Below are 24,309 nucleotides of genomic sequence, written 5' to 3'. Positions count from 1 at the left end.
TAAAACTAGCACTTCACAAGAGAATTAATCAGTATTCTGGTAAGGAAACTGCAAGTGAGAGAGGCAGTATGGAAAATCATCCCAGAGACCACTTCAGTAGCTGTGACATAGTTTTAAAAAATTTGTTCTTTTAGTGATTCAGCTTTACTGTATCTTCAATAAAGAAAAATAAATTTTAAAAAGTACAACAGTGATTTGGGCAATACTTAATCAGTATTATTTCGAATGAATCAGCCATGCTATTGTAAAAAAATAAAAAAAAAGAAGTTTATTCAGATAGCTCCATTTTATATATTCTTTCCTTTGTGTGCACCAGTGTATTAGAATAGAGTCCTTAAAGAGTCAAAGGGATGCAAATAGAAGCTGTTTACAGTGAGTGGTCTGAAGTGACTGCAAAAAGCTCATTATTACTCAGCATTGACAGTGGTAGCTGTGAGCTGATCCAGGAATGGGAAGGAAAAGAATTATGAGGTCCTGATATGGGTGAAACATTCATTTATAAGAATGTATTTCATAAGATAAGATGCAGAAGTGATAGCTGAAATTATTCACTGAAAAGTGAAAAGCATCCTAAGAAATGATAGTGGGAAAAGTTCATAACAGATCTAGAAGCTGCCAAGAGATGGCTGGTCTGATATACTTTCTATGTTTTCATCTGTATTTGCAAGGTAAAAACTGAAGAATTTCACGCAGCAGAGCAGAGCTGAGCAAATTCAGGTCTCCCTACGGGTCTGTGAAACTCTGTTATGTAAGTTGTTTCCATTTTACATATCTCATTTATTCACTACTTCAAACATATCAAGCATACGGGAAATTTTCTATGTATCTAAATTAATGTATTTGCCAGCTAAAATTAATTATTTTCTCCAGCAAAGGAGGTAATCCAGAAAGAGAGACTTCTGCTTGGAGGTACTGATTTGCAACATACCCACCTGTCAGAGGAGGTTGTGGGGGGTGTAATCTATCTCAGAGAATTCCTTAACCACTGAGAGAATTTCAACTCAGTGCAACTGAAGTGGCTGATGGTCAAGGAACAAAAGGAGCTCCTTGCTCAAGGATGTGTTGAGCTTGTGTGTGCACTTAGTGCGTGCCTACCAGGTTCCATCCATTCCTATAGGCCACAATGGAAAAGCTGATGTGAAAAAATTTAAGACATGTAAGTGAGAATTTAAAATAAACTCAAAGTACGGAAGGACCAATATTTTTTGAGATACTACAAGTACATAAAAGAATCACTGCCAGCTGGCAAGCTGGTGAGCATATAGCCTGCCAGAACAAACTATCCTGTGCCCTGGCGCAAGGTTTTGGCAAGCTTTGCAGTGTCTTTTGGAAGTATATTTCCCGTGAGCCTTGGCAGCACCAGGCAGTCTCTCACCTAATCTGCATCCAAGCAGGAACGAACAGAGGGAGAGGAGATGAAAGAGAAGAGATGAGTGCAAAGGGGAGCTTATGGTCAAGCAGTGGTCTGGGATTACCTTGCAGCATGTCAGAGCACAAGAAGCAGAACTAGGATGGGAAGTGACTGCGAGAAAAGTCCTGAGAGCCAAAGACATGAAAGATCTGGGAGAAGGATGAGGAAACAGTATCCTAATGGCAAAGATGCCTGTGCCAATCATTAACTAGAGAGAGTTCAGCACAATAAATCAACATATTTGAAAGAGGTCATTTCTCTGACAAGGAACAGGACAGTCATGTCAAACTGTAAGGGCGACATCCCCAGAGCAGAAACACAGAAGCCCCAGACCAGGGCAAATCACCCTGTTAGGGACTAGAAGAGATGATGTGCTGGGATTAGAGCCTCCAGCTGAGAATGATCTTTGCTACCTTGTTTTGGTTTGGACTTTGGAAGGCAGAGGGGCTCGGGGGAAAGAAGATAAAGAAGGAAAGAGACTGTTCAAGGTAGCAAGGCAATCCCTGATTCATACAAACAAATTTTGGTCTTTGTTTCAAACCCCATAGTAAGCAAGAATAAATGCCTGTGCCTGCATGCTGCCTCACAAAGGGATGATGAGATTCAGGAGGTCTTTGAAACATCTAGATTGGGTCTGGCACTGAACAGGAGGTAAAAACAAGGAGTTTTGTACAATCGAACTTCTCTCTACCAAGCCATTCCCATCTCTGTTTTTTCTTTTCCCATTACCTGAGCTAATGAAGAATTGTCCATTATGTTGGTCCAGCCTCGAAGCAGTTGCCCAAGAGGAACAGAGGTGAAACAATCTCTGGTATTGCAAAAAACACACATATTGGCAGACAGCAATGGATCAAGTATAAGCACACGGTTCATCTGTTTTTCCACTCACTCTAGTATTTAACTCTACTGAGATTATTTTAAATACAGAGGTCTCACTCAATACTGTAGTGGAATATTTTTTGAAGTAATTCCAGAATATTTTCACTGTGCTGCTTTTTTTCTTCTTTTCCGCTGTAATGGAAAAGCCTCACACACACACTCAAAAAAAAAAAAAAGGCTCAATTATAAGAAAACATGTCAATTGTTTTATGTCCTCAAGGACTTGGCAAACAGACAGGTTTGGCAAGCAGAGGAATGGCTGAGCAGCAGCTTTTAAGTTTATGGACACGAAGGCCAGTGACATAAGGCACATACACTCCGTATCACAACTGCCTGCTACTGAATTTCCACTGTGGGTCAGTGACTTGATTACATAAATAGTAGAAATAATAGATCAAATAATTCCTAACACAGCCAATCTATTAATAAAATAAAGTCTTGTTGTGTGTGAAAAATCAGGAAGTGGCAAAACACTAGGAAGGTTCCTGACTTAAAAGACAGCACAAACCTGAATTTGAAGGTACTGGCTCCAGTAAACTTGGCTTAAATCAATTTTCATTATCTACAACTTTTTGAAATATCATGCTTAGCTTTACTGAACATCTGATATTTAGGGTTCTGGACATACAAAGAGGAAAGGCAATACCTTACAAAAATCTGTTTCTAGATCACATTTCTCATCTTTGCTTCAAAGAAATCCTCAGATCATTTTCGTTACTGTCATATCTGAGTTAGGATAACCATTTGTCCAAGGACAGTTAGCTAATTATCTTCAGTGGATAATTAGGAGCACTGAGGAGCTTGGCGTTCTTCACCAGTGGTAGATGTCAAGGCTTTTCATTTAGGAATTTAAGCTTTTCATTTAGGAATTTAAGTTTGCTTCTTAAGCTACTAGGTTTTCACTATATTTTCAATTTTTTAAAACCTATGAAACAGAGCAAAATCTTATTTTATGTACTAATTATGTGTTTGAGAGCACTGCTGGGCCTTTGGTGTAAGGACCTTCATAGATGATGAACTAAGGCTTCAAAACACCATCTAATCCAGGCATACACCTGTAACTGAATTCAAGTAGCTGCTAACTACAGCTAAGTTAGTAAGGCCCAGGTCACACTGAAGGGATAAAAGTAAGCAACAAAAAGGGAGGAGTTAAAGCATCCTCTATAACAGTTAGTTGAATATCTTAATGATATGTTTTGTAATGATTTATTTCTTAGCCCAAGCAATTGGACAAAAAATCTGGGTTTCACTTGTGATCTAGGAAATGGAATTTCAGGTGTCAATATCTAACTACCTTAAAATGTAATAGTATGATACAGTTTTCCTGAAAGCATGGTTGGAGAATTGTAAATTGCCACCACACTTTGTCAGAGGGAACCCTTAAATAGTACATGCAAGATACCCCGTGCAGTCTTGAAGTGCTCCAACAACTGATTGAAAAACAAAACATACTCTGATCTCAGCTTTATTCTTGATTTGCAGATGTCCTTGTCTAGTTTACTTTATGTGTTGTTCTGTGCAAACAATGGAGCTATTTGTCTGAGAATAGAAATATTCTGTAGAGTGAAAAAATGATCTAATTTTAATTTTCTTTTAAGATGATGTGAGGAAACTATTTCTGAAGCAGTGCAAGTTACTTGTACAGTTGAAATAAAAAATAGAAACATTGTTCCAAGAGAAAGAGGAAACAGCCTCAAAATACTTAATGAATTTTCCATGCATTGCTCCATCTGACCAGTTGCATTACTCATACCATACAACATGCATTGCATTGCACATTCTCACCTCCCAAAACTGCACATATTTTAGGCATGAGAAAATTAAGCTCATGAAAAAATTAACAAATTGCAAGCCCTGAAAACAGGTGTTTAACAAGTCTTATCAATCATGCTTATAGCAGTGCTAAATTTGGAGATCTTGCTCTTAGCTGAAACAGGCACTAGTGACTGATTTGTCTTTGACGTTCTGCATTATTTTTTTATTTCACTGCTTGAGTACTTCATAGGAGAAATATTTGTACAAAAATTGTACTTGTTAGCTAGGACAACGCACACAAGCCAGTTGTTGAGGCCAACAATACCCCTGAAGCAATGCTTCAGCGCTAGACTGCGGAAGTAGCAGAGCAACCCAAATGAACCCAGAATTTCAAGGGATGGCTCTTTATATCCCTCTAATTGGGTGGACACATCAATCCTTGTTAGAGCACCTCAGTGATTCATTTGTTGTTTACTGAGGCGTGTGCTGGAAGAGTCCACTGGCATGCCTTTAAGGGTCACAGAGAAGCATCTTCCATTGAAATTAAAAATCTAGTTGTCTTTAGCAGCTTTTTAATAAACAGGATTTCCATTTGACCCACATTAGAAGCTTGCTTTGTTGAGATTCAGAAAGAAATGTTTGTCCTTGCAAAAGAGTAGAGGGGGTTGTTAATATTCAGATTAGATTTCTGCAATGATTAGGTATTATTAGCACTTGAGTTTCAGTTCAAAATTAATATAATTTTTCCTTGTCTCAAGAAGTTCTTCTCAAGGAGTTACCTTTTTTCCTCTCAGGGGCAGCAGCTTTTATAATAATTGGAGTCTTTTTAACAAACAGATTTTCAATCAGACATGCTAATACAGGTGAGAAGCTGGAGTGCTCCAACCACTCATCGGGCACAGGTTCGTACAAGACCACCAGCAGCGCTGATGCATGCTGCCTGGCTTTAACACCAGCTACACCAGGTGCTGGTAGTCATGTGGCTACCCCAAAGCACAGTGTGGGCTAACTTTTTGTGCGTTCACAGTGTTGCTTGCACAGTTTCTGCAGACTGCTGAGCTCTGTGCTGCTATGCAACTCTAGCACATACCTTGAGCTAAAACTCAAAACTATTAGTGCATTACAGAGCCATCCCAGCAGCACCAGCAGCAAAAAGGTGCCATAAAATTCACAGGCAGAAGGAGAAGGAAACAGTTTTTGATCCAACAGCACAATCATGCAGCTTGCCCAGCAGGACCGGTGGGTAAGCTCTCAGGCACAGCTCCTCACACCCCCCATACTGGGAAGCTTCACCACCAAGAAGGCACATGGCATCACCCAGTGGGGGTCAAGCCAGAGAGCTTTATGAGATCACAACTTCACTCTAAATCACAGTCTTTTTTTCAGCCTGTTCTCTTTGATGGTTTTTAGCATTTCTATCAGGGATGATATGCTAACCATATACTCATTATCCGAATATAAGTTGCGTCAATTTTCTACAAGCTTCATTCTTTCATCCAATGTCAGTTTGTTTTACAGAAGCAAACCCACTAGAAAACAGGGGTCAGTGTCCTTTTCCCTTTAACAGAAGGAACACTGGTTTGCTATAAACTGCATTTACGCTGAGTATCTGTGCTGAAGGAATGCTATTGGACCCATTAACATTTGCAGGATGGATTCATTCTCTAGAGTGCCATTCATTTTTAAAATTGTGCAAATGTAAAGCAGCAGAATCTCCATCGTTACTGTCATCTCTCATGTCGCCATTCTATAATTATTCAGCTTTTTAATGTTGAAGTTTAGAGGGACTGTTAGATTTTACAAGCATTTCTGAAAAGATGTGTATGCAAAAAAAAAGCTTAAAATGAAAGATAAAACTGATATATTTATCACAGATTTTTTTAAATATTATTTTTATTCAATTTAATTCAATTGAAAAGAATGGAACAAGGATACTTACTCCAGGCAACACTATACTGAAACTAGGACTGAAACATTCAGTTGGAAGGTAGAAATATGGAGCACAGAGCAGTATAACATAGTGGTGTCCACACTAGTGGAAGCAGTAGGGCAAAATACATGCGAAATTCTACAGGAGGTGGTTAAAATTCTCAGAAGGATAAAATTAGCTCCCACAGAGCTTCCTCATGAATGTGGCTATGATGCTGCTGTGAAAAGAGCTAACTCCTGCACCTCTAAGGCTACCAAATGTACTCTGGACAGATTCCCACTTTTATGACTGCAGTATAAACAAGCAGAAAGCTGTAGATCTGATGGATTAGGACCAGTCCAACTGTTCTCCAGATAAAACCAGAAAATACATTTACTTGCAGTTGGTTTCTCAAAAATCCCATCAATAGGCCTTTCTTTTTACTACATTGCCTCGGGATATGGCAGAAAAGACTTCTCTGGGAGTTTCAGTAGGCAGGAAGTATCAAATGAGTTACTGTATGAAAAGACAGTATGATTGCTGGGCTCATCTCATAAAACAAGCTTTACAGAAGAATAGTTCACTTACCTTACTGTCCTGACAAACTGTCTCATTTTTGGCTAACAGTGCTAACTTACTCTCCCTTGAGGTAGTGGTACCATTTTTCTGCAGCCAAATGGCTGACACAGCAGACATAAATACAAAAGCCCTGTACAAAATGAAGCTCAGTTTTATAGTCATTTCATAAGCATGCTAAGTGAGAAATCATAAATTATGCTGAGCAGCTATCCACAAGGTAAGACATTTCCAAAAAAGTGCTGAGTTCCTGTTTACAATAAAAAGGATTTCTTAAAGCAGCATCGGTGTAGCAATTTGGTTTGTGCAACATGTTTTGATTGCTGCTTTACCGATCTAATTCTATCAAGGAATGCAACCTGTAGTCTCAACGATCTGTTTTGTATTGGGAATCAAGAACTACAGGTGAAACAGTCAAGCTAAAATACCCTTATCCTTTGAAGTAAACTATGAGTAACTCTCATATTAATGAAAAAATTCTTTTAAGAGATCATAAATACATATTAGGAATTAAAATGTAGGCCCCTTGATTAAAACTGATGGAAATCCCCCCAACTCCCTCCAGACAGAATTAAATGAACGTTAAGAAACACTTGAAAGTATGAACCCAAGCTTCCAGTGCAACATAATAATTTTATAATAACAACCTACTCACTATTCTTATCACATGAATCAAAAGGCAACATAAAATAAGAATTTAGTCAGTCTTCTGTAACTCTGTTGCAGTGCTAGGACCACAATATCCCTTGAAAGGTCTGGCTCCCAGCCAAGGCACAAAAGTGTCGGATGGTCAGAAGCACCCCTCTACTCATCATATCAGTTTACTCACACCTGAGCTTTACACATCAATCTTCATTCAGATGTAAACAAAAGGACTGCATGATAAACCATAAGGGTTATTGCTTGCTTTAAGAGGAAATTCATATTCATATACAGCACCTGTGATCTGCTCCATTACAGAAATTTCACAGGATATTCTGGATTGGAAGGGACCCACAAAGATCATCGAGTCCAACTCTTAAATGAATGGCCCATATAGGGATCGAACTTTATAAAACCAAAAAAAAGGAAGAAAAAAAGGAAGCTTAAGATTTGAATCAGTCTTCATTTACACAAAATAGATGTAGATGTAAGAGATGTAGATGGTCATCAAAGATCACAGCCTGAGTTAACTCTGTTCTGATTTCCCACGCTGGAACTCCCTTGCTAGACATACAGTGGTCTTAGGGCATATTTAGCTCTTTAGGTCTGAAGTAATGCAGTTACTATGTTTTAAAATAAAAGCTTTTTATTGGAAGATTTCACAACTGAGTTTAATCTGCAAAAATTTGTGAAATTATTTAATAAATTTCATAATGTGATGTTTCCATGTTCTAGTCATAAGATGGATCATCTTAAAAATGTCAGTTTAGATGAAAAACATGCATAGAGGAATAGCATTAAAAATCTTTAAAATCTTGAAATGAATGTGTATTTAGGTGATACAGCTCAGCCAAACTAAATAGCTTGCTGTTTCAAGTGGGATGGGTCTACTGCAGGCTCCTCTTCCCTTGCAGCTGGCCTGGCCAATAGTTGAGCCCTGGGTGAGGCGATTCAGCTCACTGAGCTGGGAGAAAAGGAGCCCAGCCAGAAAACAACAAAGCAAACAGGGGAGAGCATGCAGCCAGCCCACCCTGTGGAACTGGTGATTCAGTTCAGCTGTCACACCTTAACCCCTGAAGTGGAAGTATCTAACACCATAGATGGTGTTATAAATAAGGAAGAAATCCCTCACTTTGCAATATAAATTTTAAATTTTCACACCATGCAATTTGCCTCTAATGTAAAGTAGTGGGACCTGCTCTGTGGTTAATGCCAAGCACTTAATTGGCAGCTGGGGACTTGAACATCTTCCCAGAAACTCCTACAAATAAAATACTGCAAAATGGCAGAAGGAGTACACATTTCATTTATGAATTCAAACAAAGAGATTGGCTTTATACTAGAACTACATGGTAAAAATCTGTATGGTCTCCCTAAAGACTGGTATCTATGGCATTTTTACACAAGCTGGTACAGTCAGACAGGTAAAAAATTAGCCACCCTTTGTTTAAAGAGAGTCACTTTTCTATAAAAGAGCATTTTTTAATTCTTCCCTACCCAGTTCAGACCTGAACCTCAGCTTTCAACACCTCGGTCAGGGCTTGGAGTGGAGACATTCTCTTGCCAGTTGGTAGTTTATATAGCACAGGGTAGCCAGCTCTGTCGGTAGAGGCTGAGTCTGACCCAACCAAAACAAAATTATAGTCTGCTGAATATGGTGTTCATTTGTTTTAGAGGAGACAAGACTAATACCCCAGCTGGAATTAGCAGGAGCAAAGATTTGAATCCTGACTGTCCATGTTATAGATGTCTTTCTTTAATTAATACTCATTAGTCCATAGACCTTGTATAATATTGTGTGCTTAGGTCTTAAACCTCAAAACTCTTGTAAATTGTAGTCTTTATTAAGTGGCTAGTTACATTACAGCAGAAAATGAAAACGTTTTTGCTATCATAGAATGGTTTGAGTTAGAAGAGACCTTAAAGATCATCTAGTTCCAAACCCCTTGTCATGCGCAGGGGCACCTTCCGCTAGACCAGGTTGCTCAAAGTCCCATACAACCCAGCCTTGAACACTCCCAGGGATGGGACATCTACAATTTGTCCAGGAAACCTCTTCCAGTGTCTCACCACCCTCACAGTAAAGATTTTTTTCCTAATAGCTAATCTAAATCTACCTTTTTTCAGTTTAAAGTCACTCCCCTTCTCCTATCCCTACATGCTCTTGTAAAAAGCCCCTCTCCTGCTTTCCTGTAGGCCTCTTCAGGTACTGGAAGGCTGGTCTGAGGTCTCCCTGGAGCCTTTTCTCTGGCTCAAACAACCTCAACTCTCTCAGCATGTCCTCATAGGAGAGGATTTTGTAAATAGCATTCTCAAAAGCATACTCAAATCCTGAAATACGAACTTGAGTGTTGATTTTAAAGTTCATGTTTATTTTCCTTCATCTGTCTGTTTAGTAGAAAAGGTTTCTGTATAAGCAGACTAATTATGCCAGCCATATCTGATTTATACCTGCCAGGTATTTCTCTATGACAAATCAGACCAGCTCTGAGTTTAAACATCAGCAGGCACATAATACTTAGAGACGAAAACTATTTTCTAGGATATATCAACCTGTGAATGAAGTTCCAATGTGGTCATTTTTAGTACTTCATCTTGTCTATCTGTCGCTTGCACTGCAGAGCTTCATAAGGCAGCTGATGAAACAGGCTTGGTTGGACTACTTGTGAACAGTTTTTACCAAAACCAGATTAACCACCAAAACACAGCTGAAGGCAGCTCTGATGCAGGATGTTGCCTCAAACCCAGGACAAGCAGTGAAATCCCCCACAACCACCCTAACACACCACCCTCATTCAATAGCTCCCACACAGATCTACCGCAGAGAAGAGGGCACTGCCTGTGTATGCACTATTAGACACTCCCTACCTATCCCAGTATATGCTACTGCACAGTAGTATGTGCTTGCATAACCTAGTATATCTAGGGCACAATCCCTTTCCTCGCTGCCGTAATTTCTAGCTCTGCCGTTTCTCATGTAGAGGCCCACGAACTGGATAAAACCCCATTCCATTCCGCAGTTCTTTCTGTCCATTTATATGAGCTTATTAATATTAATAAGATCTAATACCAGGGATTTTGTCTCTGATTAAAATAATCCTAACCTAAGGCATATTTTATAACCTATCTTTTCAACACGAAAACTGCATTGCTGCACACACTTACCTTCTACAAATTAAAAAGATAATATTTCTTTCTCTTCAGGCAGTAGAAAACTTACCTTCAACATTGACACTATCCAAATTATTCTACCTCTGGTTTCTCAAAGGAACCCAAGAGAAAGACAGAAAGAAAAGCAAGCAGATGAATAACACTGGGATTTAATGTTTTGGTAAATGCTTTTGCATTATGATTGCAAACACAAGCAGTGTTTTAAATATATATATATGTATGTATATATATGTATATATATATATGAGCATCAATCCCAATCAGTGCTGCCCATCCAACCATCCAAATTACAGTGAAATTCTAATGGCTGACAGCTCTGACTTTATTAGTGAAACTCAATTAGATTCAAAGCAGATAGTCGCTGATCAACAACATGAATAAAACTGGAACCAAGCCCACCACTCTAGTTCTGCTCCTAAATATGCCTCACTCATTGAAAGGTTCACTTTGAAAAATGCCAACACACTGCTGTGCATGGCTTGATATCCATACGTTGCTGAATAATCTAACAATTAGCAGTTAAATAAAGGTGAGCATTCCCTCATCTCTAATAACACCAAGAAACGGGCAACTAGCCAAGAATCTGGTACATTAGACAGAAACACATGTACGAAATCTACAAATGCTTCTTGAAAGCACAACACTATTTCCAGTAAGCACATATAGAAACTAAATACATCTCAGATTGCCCTCAGGTAGAAAAAGACTGATTGATTTCAATCACACAGTCCAAAGTAGCCACAGCATGGATAGCCCCTGGTACTGAACCAGGAACTTCAACAGCAGCTCCCCACCTGCCCACAATAGATAGAATGCACAAAGATATTGTTCAGCTAAGACATTAAGTCTACTCAAACCCATTTATGAATACACCAAGCATTTCTTTAAAAATAAGCCTAATTTATATCACTTTCAAAGCTATTGTTATTGTGTCAGTAAGTTTCAGCAACCATGTGTTGAAAAGATGTGTATAGCCTTTGTTACTCAGTTAGATTCTCCACTCATCTGTGGAACAACCCAGCAAATGTTTCTGCTGGCTACAGATTAAGTAACAAAAGATGTCCTAGCATCACATCAATCAGAAGTACAAAACCATCCTCAGATGCAGTCACAGAATTTCATCCTGGACTTACAGAGTAAAATTTTCAAACATATGCACATGACTTTTATCACTGTCTTGAAATAAAACTTTGGAACCAGAAAGCCTCAAATTTTTGTAAGCTTTACTCCCCTTCTTGCACATCAGCCTCAATTTGAAATATAGCCTCAAACTTACAGCCCATTTCAGGACTGATGTCAGAAGTCCTATGAGAAATTTCCATTTAACAACCTATTCTGTTCAGCACCAATAAATTAAATATCCTCTTGCCAGCTCTAGAAAATCCTTATTTGTCTAATTTTTTCTAGCATATACCATGTCCTTAAAGATCTTAGCAGAAGGTTTATCTTTGGATCTCTATTTTAACAGAGCTCAGACACATTGCCAGTAAATTAGTACACTTGGGAAGGATTTTGTTTCAACTGAACTTATTTCTCTGCAATCAAGAACTACCTCGCTCCAAAGGTTCCCCATCTGTCTGATCACACAAACCACAGGGCTGGAAGACACCTCAAGAGAAGTCTAAATATTTCCTCTTCTTGCCCCAAGGCAGAACAAGTTACATTTAAGTGATCTCTCAGTGGTTATTTCTTACCTTTTCTAAAAATAATCGTTCTCTTCTTTACACTGCACAAAACCAATGTGTACATTTTTCCCCTTCATAAGTTTTGTTTGATCACTCTTATTGTTTACATGTGCATCCACTTGAACAGTATCTCTCTTTTATGTGGCGTATGACCCATGCAAGTAATATCTTTAAATGTTCAATGCATGGTATATGAAAGGAAGTTCTTAGATGTCCATTTTAGGACATTTAAAAGACAATTTATTCTATACTGGTTCTAAACACTTAACACAACTAGGGAATGGACCTCTGTTATCCTTGTTTTCCCTTTCTTGCCAACAAAGTCTTCTTTATGGTAATTCTGATCACATATTCCCTATGACTACCACATACTGCATCATTAGAAATGATTGCACAGACAAGGAATTTTTACTATGTTTTATTCATTATAAATTATTCAAATTATTTTAATTCAAGTTTCTATCCATCTTTTATTTGTTACAGAGCAAAGGGCAAATATTTTCCTTGTACAGTCTAAAGTTATGTTTATCTACCTGAACAGTGGAAATCCATTTTCTTGTGTACCACACAGGTTCTTGTTAGTCCTTAGAGACAAAACACAGAAAGATGACTCCTTGTTTCCATGAAAGGCTTTAATGGGATTGTAAGTTGCGAGGCATATTACTAACATAAAAAAATATTCCATCATGTTAATTAAGATGAACTCTCTGTATTTTTTACTTCAGATGAAGGGCAGCTGGAAAGTATTCCCAACTGTGACTCTGTAACTTTGTAGTATATAGTCTCTTAGGAACCGTGAGCAGATTTAACCATGAATAGCTAAATGTGCCTAGATACATGAAGTTATATTTAACTATCTCCCTAGCTAATTAGATCAGGGAACCAGGATCTTATGGCTAGATTAATTAAGATAAACCAGGGCATTTGTAATAATTAAGTTAGCTATTTGGTCTCCTTTCCAGAGCAGGGAGTCAACGAACATCATTTGTGCAGCAGCCGATGACTGCCTCTTCAGACCAGGGATGCAGTCCCACCAAAGCTACTGTCTTTGCAAGACTGCCCAGAAGGATCCCACAGACAGTCTCATTTTATCTGTTACTTTTAAGAAGACCAGAGGAGCTCCTTCCCTGGTAGAATACCTAAGTCTGCTCAAAAGTGAGGTTTCCAGAGACAGCAGGGTGAGACAGGCAAGAGATTCAAGCCAGGAACATGTAGCTCAGAAAAAAAAACTTGTAAAATGCTGAGAAGAAGGTAGCAGACCCACAGTCAAACTCCAAAGGTGTTGGAAAGGAAGTTCAGGACCAGGGAGGACTGTGGTTTTTCATTCCAGTGCACAAAACCTCAGCGTATTCAAAACAAGCATTAGTATTCAAAACTTGAAAGTGTTCATGGGCAGAGATCAGGCTGTGAATAAACCTTATATCTATCTATTATTTTGGTTCTATCAACACTGTAAGTTTTCTCTATGTAAGGAGTTAATTAACTAAGATGACTAGCTGTAATTCTAATGAAAATAATATCCTTTGAGTTTTTTGATCTTCTTTGGGAATACAATGTACAGCAGATGATCTAAATCAGTCCTCTTCAGTTCCCTGGTCCCCTACCTGGGGACCCTCCACAGTGACCAAAGGCTATTTTGTGTCTTCACTCTGTAGCTACAAACTTGTACTTCAGAAAAAAAGGCATATATATGTGCCATCATGAACTCACTCGGCCTGAAAAAGGCCCTCATCTTGATGGCACTCATACTGAATGTGCACAGCAATCATGTTGTTGTCTCCATCATTTATAGATGTTATGCTTTATTTAGACACAATTAAAATCTCAAGCAATTAGAAGTGGATCCAAAGAAGGCTTTCTCTATGAAAGAAACTCAGGCCAGTATGACTGTGACAGCTACTGGCCTTTATGCAATATGCAGCCCAGCACAGCCACAGCTTGACAGACAAGCTTTGTCTATTACAATACCAAATGTTTCCCCTAAAACTCTGTTTTGGAAGGTTTTTCAACTCATTAATGTAGTTTAATTATGATCTTGCAGCACTTTATTTAATTTTCTACAGGAATCAAAATCTAATTCTTCTTGAAAATAAGACTGACAGTGCAACCTATCACAGACAGGTTTGGGTTTGTTGGCTTTTTCTTTTTAATTTAGTCAAGAGTCACTTTTCCTTAAAACTAAAAGGTGTAAGAAGGAAAGAATTCTCTTCCCTTTCAGTCAACAGAAGAAATCACATTAATATTCCTTCAAGTGATAAGAAGTTTAAAAGTGTTGAATGCTTTCAGCTGGCAGAGCTCCAAGTTTTCCATATTGTTACAGGATTTGCATAAAACTTTGTTTAAGACCAAGTTCTCATGTTGATACGATCTCACTAGTGAACATCTAGATTTGGGAGCCATATGCATGCAAACAGTTGGGGTCTAGTAGCACTAGTTATAAAGCTTAAATTAAAGTTTTACAATAAGTCATTCTGTTCTCATGCCTCCACTCATTATACATGAATGACAGCACACACTTAAGCTTAGGACATAGATCGTACCATGTTCTGCACATCTGCTAAAGCACACATTGCATGTTACTGTCACTGATTATCAAGGTGTTCTCTGAAATAGGTTGAGTTAGTTCATGGCTGAAAATATGGACTTCTAGAAAGGGTAAGCAAGGGAAATGACAATATAACCACTATGATAATTTAATTGAAATACAGATAAATTATCTACAGGAATATGGTAAGGAAGGGTACAGAGCCAAAGCTAGATGAAAAGTTAGTAAATATTAGCTTGAAGACACCAAGCCTTTTTTTACTGTGACACATTTACAAATATGGACAGGGAAAATATGGTATATCCAAACAGATTAGAATACAGTTTCTAATATATAGAAGCATATAAAATTGCTTCTTTAACAAGGAGAAAATTTGCCAAAGAACTTGTTTTTTAAGTAGAAAGGAAATAAAAGCTGATAAGATAAATATTTATATTCTCGGTCTGTAAATTTATTGTCATTGTTTCACAGCAAACTCCTGGACAGACTTTTTTTCTGAACCACAAATCTGTCAGTGCAGAAATTCCTTCACTCCCTGTCATCTCTGTGTTTTAGATGGTGAGGCACTCGGATGTTCAGTCTCTTTCCTCACAGGGTCAGTGGCTGCAGGAGAGCATGCAAAGCCAGCTTGTTTCCCTCAACACCATCCTCCATATATCAACTTCAAGTTAGAACAGAGATGGTAGGTATTTAAAGACACAATATTTACCCTGCTTCAAGCAAGGCGGATCCACTATGTTTGTCATTTGTTGACTGCTATGTTTGCTCTTCTCCATAATGCCTTGGTGACAGTGTTGTTCCAAGACATTTTTGCAAAAACACCTGTAGGTGATTTGCTGTATAATTTGAACCCTTGGTAACAGAAGGTACCTCAGCACTGAAGGCCACTTTCAATACATCATGTGGTAGTGGATTGTCAATACAGCATATTGTTCAGTCAGGAATTAGACACCATAAGGAGCACCACATTCCTTTTGCTAGAAGCATCAATAATTTCTTCTGTCAGTCACTGACTTATTCACAGAAGAGAATGACAGCTGAACTTTCAGTGACTTAATAATTATTCTAGTTCTTATAAAAAAATACTGCATCATTAGTTTTCTTGAGCTCTGTTGAAGCTTTTACACACTATTACATGGACAGGAAAACAGTGCACTCCGGTGAGCTATCATATTTCAGTTCACATGACAGCTCTTATTTAGCATGGCTCTAAAAGTATTATTCACTAAGGTAATGTCATCAGTTCAAGGCAACTGGATGTAAAGCATGGGCTGCTATGCTGAAAGCTGAATGTTTCTCTAAATATCACCTAGGGAAACTAGAAGTGAATAAATCATTAAGATGCAAAATACTGGTGGAACATCAGATGGCTGCAAGAGGCTTAAAAGGTTTCTGCTGATACCTCTTCACTGCAGGATAGTTTTCTTCAAGGCGGAGATCCTTAAGGGCAGGAAATGAGAATATAGGAACAAAGAATAAATAAATCTCTCTTACCAAAATTTTTTCCTGCGAGTAGTACCAGATTCGTCATAAAAAAATGCCAAGGACATCTTGTCACTCTCCTTGAACTCTCACATCCTACATGCAGCTTTCTAGAGCTATCAGGAAGTTCTTAGCTACAACTGCTGGAGCTACGTAGAGCATGTGTGGACTGCAAAGAAGGAAAGATTTTCCATATTTCCAAATTTGCTTTGGTTGGCTAATTTAGGCATTTGAATGATAGGCTTGGGGACTATCCTGAGCACTCAAGTGTCCTACAGAGGCCTCATATGCTCATAGTGAAAGCTCCAAGTGAAACAAAGTTGCAAACCAACGGGTACCTTCTCCTATCTCTCAAAGTGAGGGATGGAAGAGCCTGGAAAATCTAGCTGGATTTTGAGTTTTGTGCCCTGGAGAGCTGCTGTCTCCCTTGCTTCACAGGGCCTGTAGATCTGAAAAGGAAAGCAATAGACAACAGCCACTTTTCACCCTTTCTTCAGTGACACCAGCTATTCCCAGTGCAGAGTGTACATTCACTGGTGCAGAGTTTACACACAGGGTTGAGCGATGCTGCTGAAGGAAAACAAGCCCCACAACCTCAATACATCTGGCTAGGAAACCTGTTGGTTAGAGCAGCCAGCACATCTTCCCCATTTGCCTCACTTTTTCTGGTGACAGCAAGAAACCCAGAAGAGCTGTTTTTAGCACCTCGGATCTCATTGAATTTGCCTCCTCCCACCAGCTCAGCACAATTAGAAGCAGAATTCAATCATGTACTTACCATCACTGGCCAAAATACAGCAATTTTGCATATAGGAAACTTTGCACATGAATGGGAAATATTGAAATAATCTGAATATCTCATCTAGTGGTGACGGGTTTCTCTCTATCCTTTTCCAGACTCCTGGTTTTATACCACCTCTAGCCTGCTTTTGTTTTTGTTTTCTTTCTCCTGTAATGACATGCTTCACTGCCTTGAGGGAAGATGATTACAAGAAACCGATGTAGCAATTCTCAGCCTCTGGTCTATCTCAGGCAAACGGAAGTACCGAAGCATTTCTCATGGTGTTACTCTTCCAAACATGTTTGTAATGGGTTTTCACAGTTTTCTACATCCTGATTTGAGCTTCTCTTGCATGTGTTTTTCTAAGGTAGTTAGATGAGAGACTTGCATCATTTCTAGTATTGTTGATCCATTCTTTATTTCGTCTAACTTTGCTTAATTTCTTCTCCATAGTTCAGCAATCACCTTAAATTTGTCTAGCGGATGCACATCTACAGCATCCTGCTATGTCACCATCTTCTACTTCATCCTAAAATAGTTAATAAGGTCAAGATGTAATTTTGAATATGAGCCCCCTCACTAACCATTCACATAAGGAAAACAGTAATAGCAGAAAATAATTTCACAAATTATAACCAGGCTCTATCCTTCTATAGGGGTTATGCTCTACATCCCACTGAGCATTTAAAAACTACTGAAACAGGAAATAGTCAGCAGCCCCCGATTTTACTGCTTGTACAGAATTGGCTTCCGTTAGCAATGTAAAGTAGCAATGGCATAGATTTCTGTCACTAAAATTAATCCTTGGAAATCTTTGTCATTATAGTTACTAGGCTTTTGCCTGGAGTAAAAGGTTATACTTCAATATTGTATTCACATCCTCTTCATGCCAATGCATCAGTAGACTACAATCACCATCACGACTTCATCCATTAACGTGCTCTTATAAGTAGAAAAAGGTAGGTGGCTAAGGCCCAGTCTTATTACACATTCAGTGTTGTATTCTTTGTAAGGACAGTAAGTCTCTAATCAAAATGAAGCTCTTGTCACCAGCCCTACGGTTTATATTAAGCAACAAGTCATGCTGCTCTGAACGACTGCTAGGGCAGTGTATGTAAAATAAAATCTTTTGAAAAGACATTAAGATTCCTAAAGGTTAAAAAATAAAATCCCTGGATCAGCAGATCATAATCATATGTGGCACCACTTACCAGGCTAAAATCTAAACTATGCAACATGTGACTAAAAAGCATGTGGCTTTCCCAGCACTACAGCACCGGTGGGGTACTTGGCAGCCTATACTAAACAAGTCAGGCAACTATGCAGCCTACTTAAGTTTTATTCTGCAGAAGACAATACCAAACACATCAAAAGAGATCAGTCTCTGACTTCTATCCCAAGACAGAAGGTTTTTATTAATAAAACTGTTTCCTCAGAGTTAAATTCCATTAACCGTACTTAAGAGGGAATTACTACACATCTTGCTCCCAGGCAAAACCTGACCATTCCACATGTGTTACAAATCAGTATCTCTTTACATTTACTGGTGTTCTGAAGAAAGTCAAAGGATTTTATTTTCAGATTCTGGCAAGTCAGGAATTTTTCATGTTTAAGGAATCACATTTCTATCAATCAGTTTCTATTTTAAACTTATGAATTTTCATATCAAATAGCCAACAGCTACATTTTTATACTAACCACATTTCTCTATCTTGAAGTAAGAAGCTTAGGTGGCATCATGTGTTTAAGGACGAGAGCTGTGAGATACAAGATGTTGTAAAGAAGACTTTAAAGTCCTTTCCATTCTGCACAAAGTGTTTCCCCTCTTCTTCTCCCTGCACTTTTTTAATCTTGAAAGCATTTTCTGCTAATGCATGAAATACCAATTATGCTACATATGGTTTCTATTTTCAAGTCTCTAATGCTTTCAGGAATTTCTCTGATTTCTCTAGTTGTTACCTCATCCTTGTCATTCCTGATTGACACAGAAGCAGCAACCCAAGTCACTCCTAAGTATCTTTCTTTACTTATAAATCTGTTTCCATACATCTGTAGGGTACTTCAAAATGGCGTGCCTTTAGTACCCTTGTATGAATGAAGGTACAGCATTGAATAATGGTTGATTATTATACTCTTCATTATACTTGAAGAGCATCTAGTTTTCTTACTTGAAGAATTCAGATTTTAACCATCACATTTACAGTGTACCCATGGATACCACATTTATGCCTACCCACCTAAATCAAGACCTGGAATTTGTGCATAAATGCACAACTGCGGAATCCTCTCCATGCAGATGGATGGGGGGAAAAAATGAAAGAAATATTCTGAAATTCTTTTCTTTCAAAATTAGTGTAAAATCTGTTTTCCATGGCACATTTCCAAATAACTAATAGCTCAGTGGTAGCTGAATATCTGAAAATGAAGCCTCACAGAACTCTCCCAAGATTTCATGGGAAGGCCTGTTTCTGCCCTGCAACCAGCTTCTGTCTCTTGATGCATCCCATCAGGCCATGAGTGGCTGCCTGCCCAAGGGAAGAACTTAGCATTGTTCTGACAGAAGCTGTCGTGTACACAGGAGGCTCTGCTGAAGGACTTCATGGTTCACTGCATGGGGCGAAGCTACCAGTGGAACAGAGCACAAACATAAGAAGCTTCATTTGGAAAATACAGTTTATTCCAGAGACTTAATGTTGAAAGATCAAAACACACAAATACTTAAGGACTAGAGACAATTCTAGAGACAGTTTCAAAATTATGGAGGTTGCATACTCTATATAATCTCAGGGAAAGAGTATGCCCCAAAGGTATGCTCCTTTCTGAAATAAATCAATCATTTATCATTAGATTGTTTCAGTGGGTGATGCATTTTGTGATAAACAAAGTCTCGAGTTTCTATAAGTTTCGAATAATAGTTTATTATATGGTAAAAGCAAGCAGCCGGCTGGGTGACAGAAATGAGACCAGTTTCCCAAATCTGCACACCCCTACTACAGGGTACATTTAGTATTTATCTTAGCTACTTCATGCATATCAATTATATCATATACATATACATTCTACAGGTTTTTGCTAAGTATTTAATATATGGGTTTTCTTACAGCTAAAGCTAAAAGGGTTATCTCTACAACCAGTCATAATTCATGCATTCTTGGACGAACAGGCACCTAAAGATTTAAAGTTCTACTATATTTTATCCTTAGGATAGTAAGGAGGTTTTAGGCCTCTTGACCTTGTGAGGGTCTGTTTTATTTCTTTATGGGGGTGTAATTAAGTTTTACAATCCGTTTGTTTTATTTTGATGTAATCACCCATTTGTTCCACGAATCACAATTATTTATATATCACAATTTCAAATGCAAAGAAGCATAGAAGGAGGGGCGAAACAGAAATTTCACCTGATCATTGCTTCAGCAATAACTTGAACAGTAGTTTTACCAGTTTTACCTTTTAATGTTGATTTTATTTTAACTGGATATGATATACTCAGAGGTTCATATCAACAGAAAAAACTGCTGCATGATTGCTTTTTGGCAGCTATTTACAGTTTTCTTGTATTACACGATCAGCTATTTCATTCATAAAGCATGCAAGAACAGACAGAACCGCCATGAACTTCCCAACATTTTGGGTTTATTCTGTCCACAGACCAGAGTTGGTGCTCTCTGGTGAAACTAAAACAGCCAGACAAAAAGAAAACACTGCATACAATCTAGTAGCTAGGAAGATCTCGAAACAAAGCTTCTGCCTCTTACAAAGTTGTGCAAGACAATGAATAGACAGCAAGAAAAAAAACCTTTGGTCGTGTCCTTGTGTCTTCCTTTTCCCTCACCCCTAAAAGATGGAGAGTCTGCCCAAAATTCTCAGAAACACCCTGAATACAAAAGGATTGTGTGGGATAAGGTGTCTCCCCTGGAGGCAGCAGTAGCAGCAGATGCCGCATCTTCCCTCAGTATGGCACTTCCACTCCATTCTCCCTGGTCCCATGCTTAATGGGGAACAGCCACACAGGGAAAAACCCCTCAGAGTTTGAAGCCTGGCTGCCAGTCTAGGTGGTGCTTGGCAAGCATCTGGCAAGTAGAGAGGGGACATTTTGACAGATTTTAGGGCTCTGATGGCTTCTTCAGAAGAGACCTTAATTGGAAACACTGGAAATACCAAGCGATAGCCATGCCGAGGAGTCTTGGGGTGTATGTTTTCCAGTGAATGTTCATCACCCTCGAGGGGAAGCAATAAAATCCACTGTCATCCCTTGTTTAGGAGCCCACTGGCAATAATCTTTTGTTAGCTTTATCTTCAGCTTGATAAACACACCAGCTGTCTCTGTTCAGAAACTGTCATTAGCTTACAAAACTATCCATTTCCAACAGGCTTACGCATGCTCCCCCTAAAGAGAAATATATATCCTAATTTTGGACAAGAGCTAGGAAGGAAAAGGGGAGGAGGAGGAACCAGCACCGATGCCAGCAGCGAGATGCAACAATTCGAACAAAAGAGATTTCAAGATGTCGCACTAACACACACACATACACAAATCTTCCTGCTGAAAGATTGCTTCCCCTCGGCAGAGGGAGATGCTTGAGGAGGCCGCCCGAGCACGCAGAGCACGCGTGTCTCCCCCAGACGGAACCCGGCGGAGAGCACGTCCCTGCGGCGTGGCTGCTCCACAGGGCATCCGACTGCGGCACGTACGCTGCACCCACTTCGCCTCTTTCACCAAAGGGACCCAGGAGCGAACCTGGGATACCTGCGCTGCTGCAGAAGGACCGCCTGCTCCTCATCTCCTGCGCCGCCCCTCAGGGCCGCTCCGAGGAGCGGGGGTGGGTGTTGGAGCCCGGGGCGGGGATGCTGTGGAGGCACCCGCAGCCGCTCGCCAGGCACAAACCGAAACCCGCTGAGGGCGGGAAGGGGGCGGGCAGCACCAGCGGCCTTTTCCCCTTACAAAATTCCGAATTTTGTCTCGGCGAGGTGAAGGGGGAAGGGGGGGTGTGCATGGCCGGGGGGAGGGGGGTGTGGCACAGAACCAGATGCCAAAGCTAAGCCGGGCGCAGCGCAGGGAGTGAAGGCTGGGGGGTCACTCCGACGATCCCCCCCGGGGCTGGTAGGGGGCAAGGGGCGTGTGGGGCGCCCGGGGGTCGCGGCGCAGCGCGGCGCCTTTGTTCCGCCGCCGGCCCCAGCCCCAGCCCCACCGCCCCTCCGCGCATGCGCCGGGCACAGACAAAGGCGCGGGCTGGACGGTGGGGGCTTCCGCATCTCCCCCGACCCGCACCGCATCCTCCTCCCCGCATTGCATCCCCCCTCAGCACCGCATCCCCCCGCTTAGCGCCCACCCGGCGCGGCGGGAGGATGGGCGCGTCCCCAGGAGGAGGATGTGTGTGTGTGTCTGCCCCCCCCCCTCAGCCCCGCGTGAGCCGCCACGCCCAGCTGAGGCGCGGGCAAAGCTCCCTGCGGGAGCGAGGTTGGAGAGGCACGCGTGTGCGTGGGGGAGAGGCGGCACGGCGGCGCGGGTCGGGAGGCGCAAGAAGAAAGGTCGAGGGGAGGTGTAGCGTGCTTCGGCGCCGGGAGAACGGGGAGGCGGCGGGGAGAGGGGGACCTGTGGAAAGCGGGGGGCGGCATTCGATGAATATTCATGACACGGACACACTGGGGCGCACCGCGGGGGCGGCAGCGGCGGTCCTCGCCGTGTTTGACGGCCGGTCTTTAGCCCCCTGCGCGGGCAGAGCTCGGCGGGGCAGCCGAGCCCCCCTAAACCTGGGCTTGTGCTGCCCGGCCGAGAGCGACGCTTAAAACCCGCCGGCTCGTCCACGAGCCGCTCCCGCCGCCTCGCCGGGGACAGTCGCGTTGTCGCCGGCCACAATGGGCACGCGCCTCTTCCCCGCGCCTCGCCCGCCCCGCCGATCTCCCCCACGCTCCCCCTGCAGCACCGCCGCCCCCCGCCCAGCCGCCCTGCCATCTTCCTGACGCCGTGCGTGCTCTTCTCCCAGCGCTTCCTTTCGTGGAGAGCTTTGGCATCTTCTTTTTTTTTTTTTTTTAATTATTATTATTATTTAAGCAGCCTCTCTTTGGAAAAAAAAAAAAAAAAAAGGCTAAAGGCACCGAAAAGAAATTGGGCATAAACCACTATTATTCCCACCACACCCACCGCTACCCCCACCCTTCCCCAAGAAAGCCTTCCCGGGCATTTAAATCTCATGGAATAGCCTTCGGTCCGTTGTGTGCCTCGAACCCGCTCCCAGGTGGTCCCCTCTCGAGGAATCGAGCTCCTCGCAGCGATATTCCTAAAGTGTGCCCGAGTAGGCGGCTCCCGGGCTGCTCCCTGCTCTTCCCGAGTCACACGCACATCTCCTCTCCCCACATCCGAGACAAAACGGAGGGGGGGAAAAATGATAAAAATGACAAAGCTCGTGGGGTCTGCTGTGTAAATGACATAAATGAGATACACTGCTTCTTACCTTTATGTGTTTTTCCTCTGTCCCTCTCGGTGTGTTTGTGTGCTGGGGTGTCACAAAGAGAGTCCAGGTAGCCCAGAGCCCCCTTGCCTCGCTCGGAGCGCTGTGGCTCTCGCCCGCTCGCTCGCCGGGACTGGAGTGCCTAGTGCCTGCTGGAGCACTGCCGCCGCTACCGCGGCTGCTGCCTCTGCATTTCTCACTCTCTCCCCCTCCCTCTTTCCCTCCCTCCCCCCTTCCCTGTGACAGTCTGTGGGCAGTTCAAAAGCCACACGCACTTATTTATTTATTTTCCGGCTCGCGGGCGGGGGATGCGCTGCGCGGCGCTCGCGCTTAGGGGGCGCACGGACCCCAGGTTTAAATATCAGCCGTGCAGGCTGCGGGGGGGGCGGGCTGGATCGGAGGTCCGCGAGCGCACCTTGCGACATTACCCCCCCTACATTCCCCCCAAAAAGGGAAGGGAGCAGCTAAACTCTCTGCCCCAAGGAGAGCGGGCGCGGCGCAGGGTCGCACGCCGAGGTGCGGGGCGCTCCGCGACCTTCCGCATCCGCGCCGCGGCGGGGCCGGCTGTGCACCATGGGGCGGCGGGTCTCGCCTCGGCGGAGCTGAGATGCTGCGCGACAGAGGGAACGGGCAAGCCGGGCCGCCTGCCTACACCTGCAGCCCTCTCGGGGAGCGGGAAGCCCGCCTGCCCGGCGGAGAGGGAGCACGGGCGGAAGAGACTGAAAAACCCCGTGCGTGGATGCTCTTGGCACGCTTAAGGAGAGAGTCTGCCCTTTAAACACAAGAGGCAACAAAATAGAGGAAAACAGCCCATTTCTCAGGAGAATGGATCTGTCTCCCGGGCGCTCCTGCAGCTGAAGAGCTGGCCTGAACGTCGCTGGGGCTTCAGGACTGGTATCCCTCCAGCTCTCCCCCTTTTCCAGAGCGTCCCTGGGGCCGCCACAGCACAACAAAGGACACTGCCCGCACCTTCCCACCTCCCTCTTTTTAAAACCTGGCTGCGGCGGAGACCGGGTGCGCCCTG

At 41.9% G+C, this 24,309-nt stretch overlaps 1 protein-coding gene across 1 annotated transcript in view; it reads right to left on the bottom strand.

Moving 5' to 3' along the window:
• BASP1 (brain abundant membrane attached signal protein 1) overlaps positions 1-23,535 on the bottom strand; it is a 53,588-nt gene extending 30,053 nt beyond the window's left edge. Inside the window, exon 1 of the mRNA XM_064661875.1 lies at positions 23,289-23,535. The gene's annotated coding sequence lies outside the window, so the exon portion shown is untranslated. The remainder of the gene's footprint in view (positions 1-23,288) is intronic.
• Between the last annotated feature and the right edge of the window lie 774 nt (positions 23,536-24,309).

Source organism: Pseudopipra pipra, chromosome 1, assembly GCF_036250125.1.
Source record: "Pseudopipra pipra isolate bDixPip1 chromosome 1, bDixPip1.hap1, whole genome shotgun sequence".
Classification (NCBI taxonomy): Eukaryota; Metazoa; Chordata; class Aves; order Passeriformes; family Pipridae; genus Pseudopipra; species Pseudopipra pipra.
Note: the sequence above shows the minus strand (reverse complement) of the source record. Positions and strands in the feature narration are given on the sequence as shown.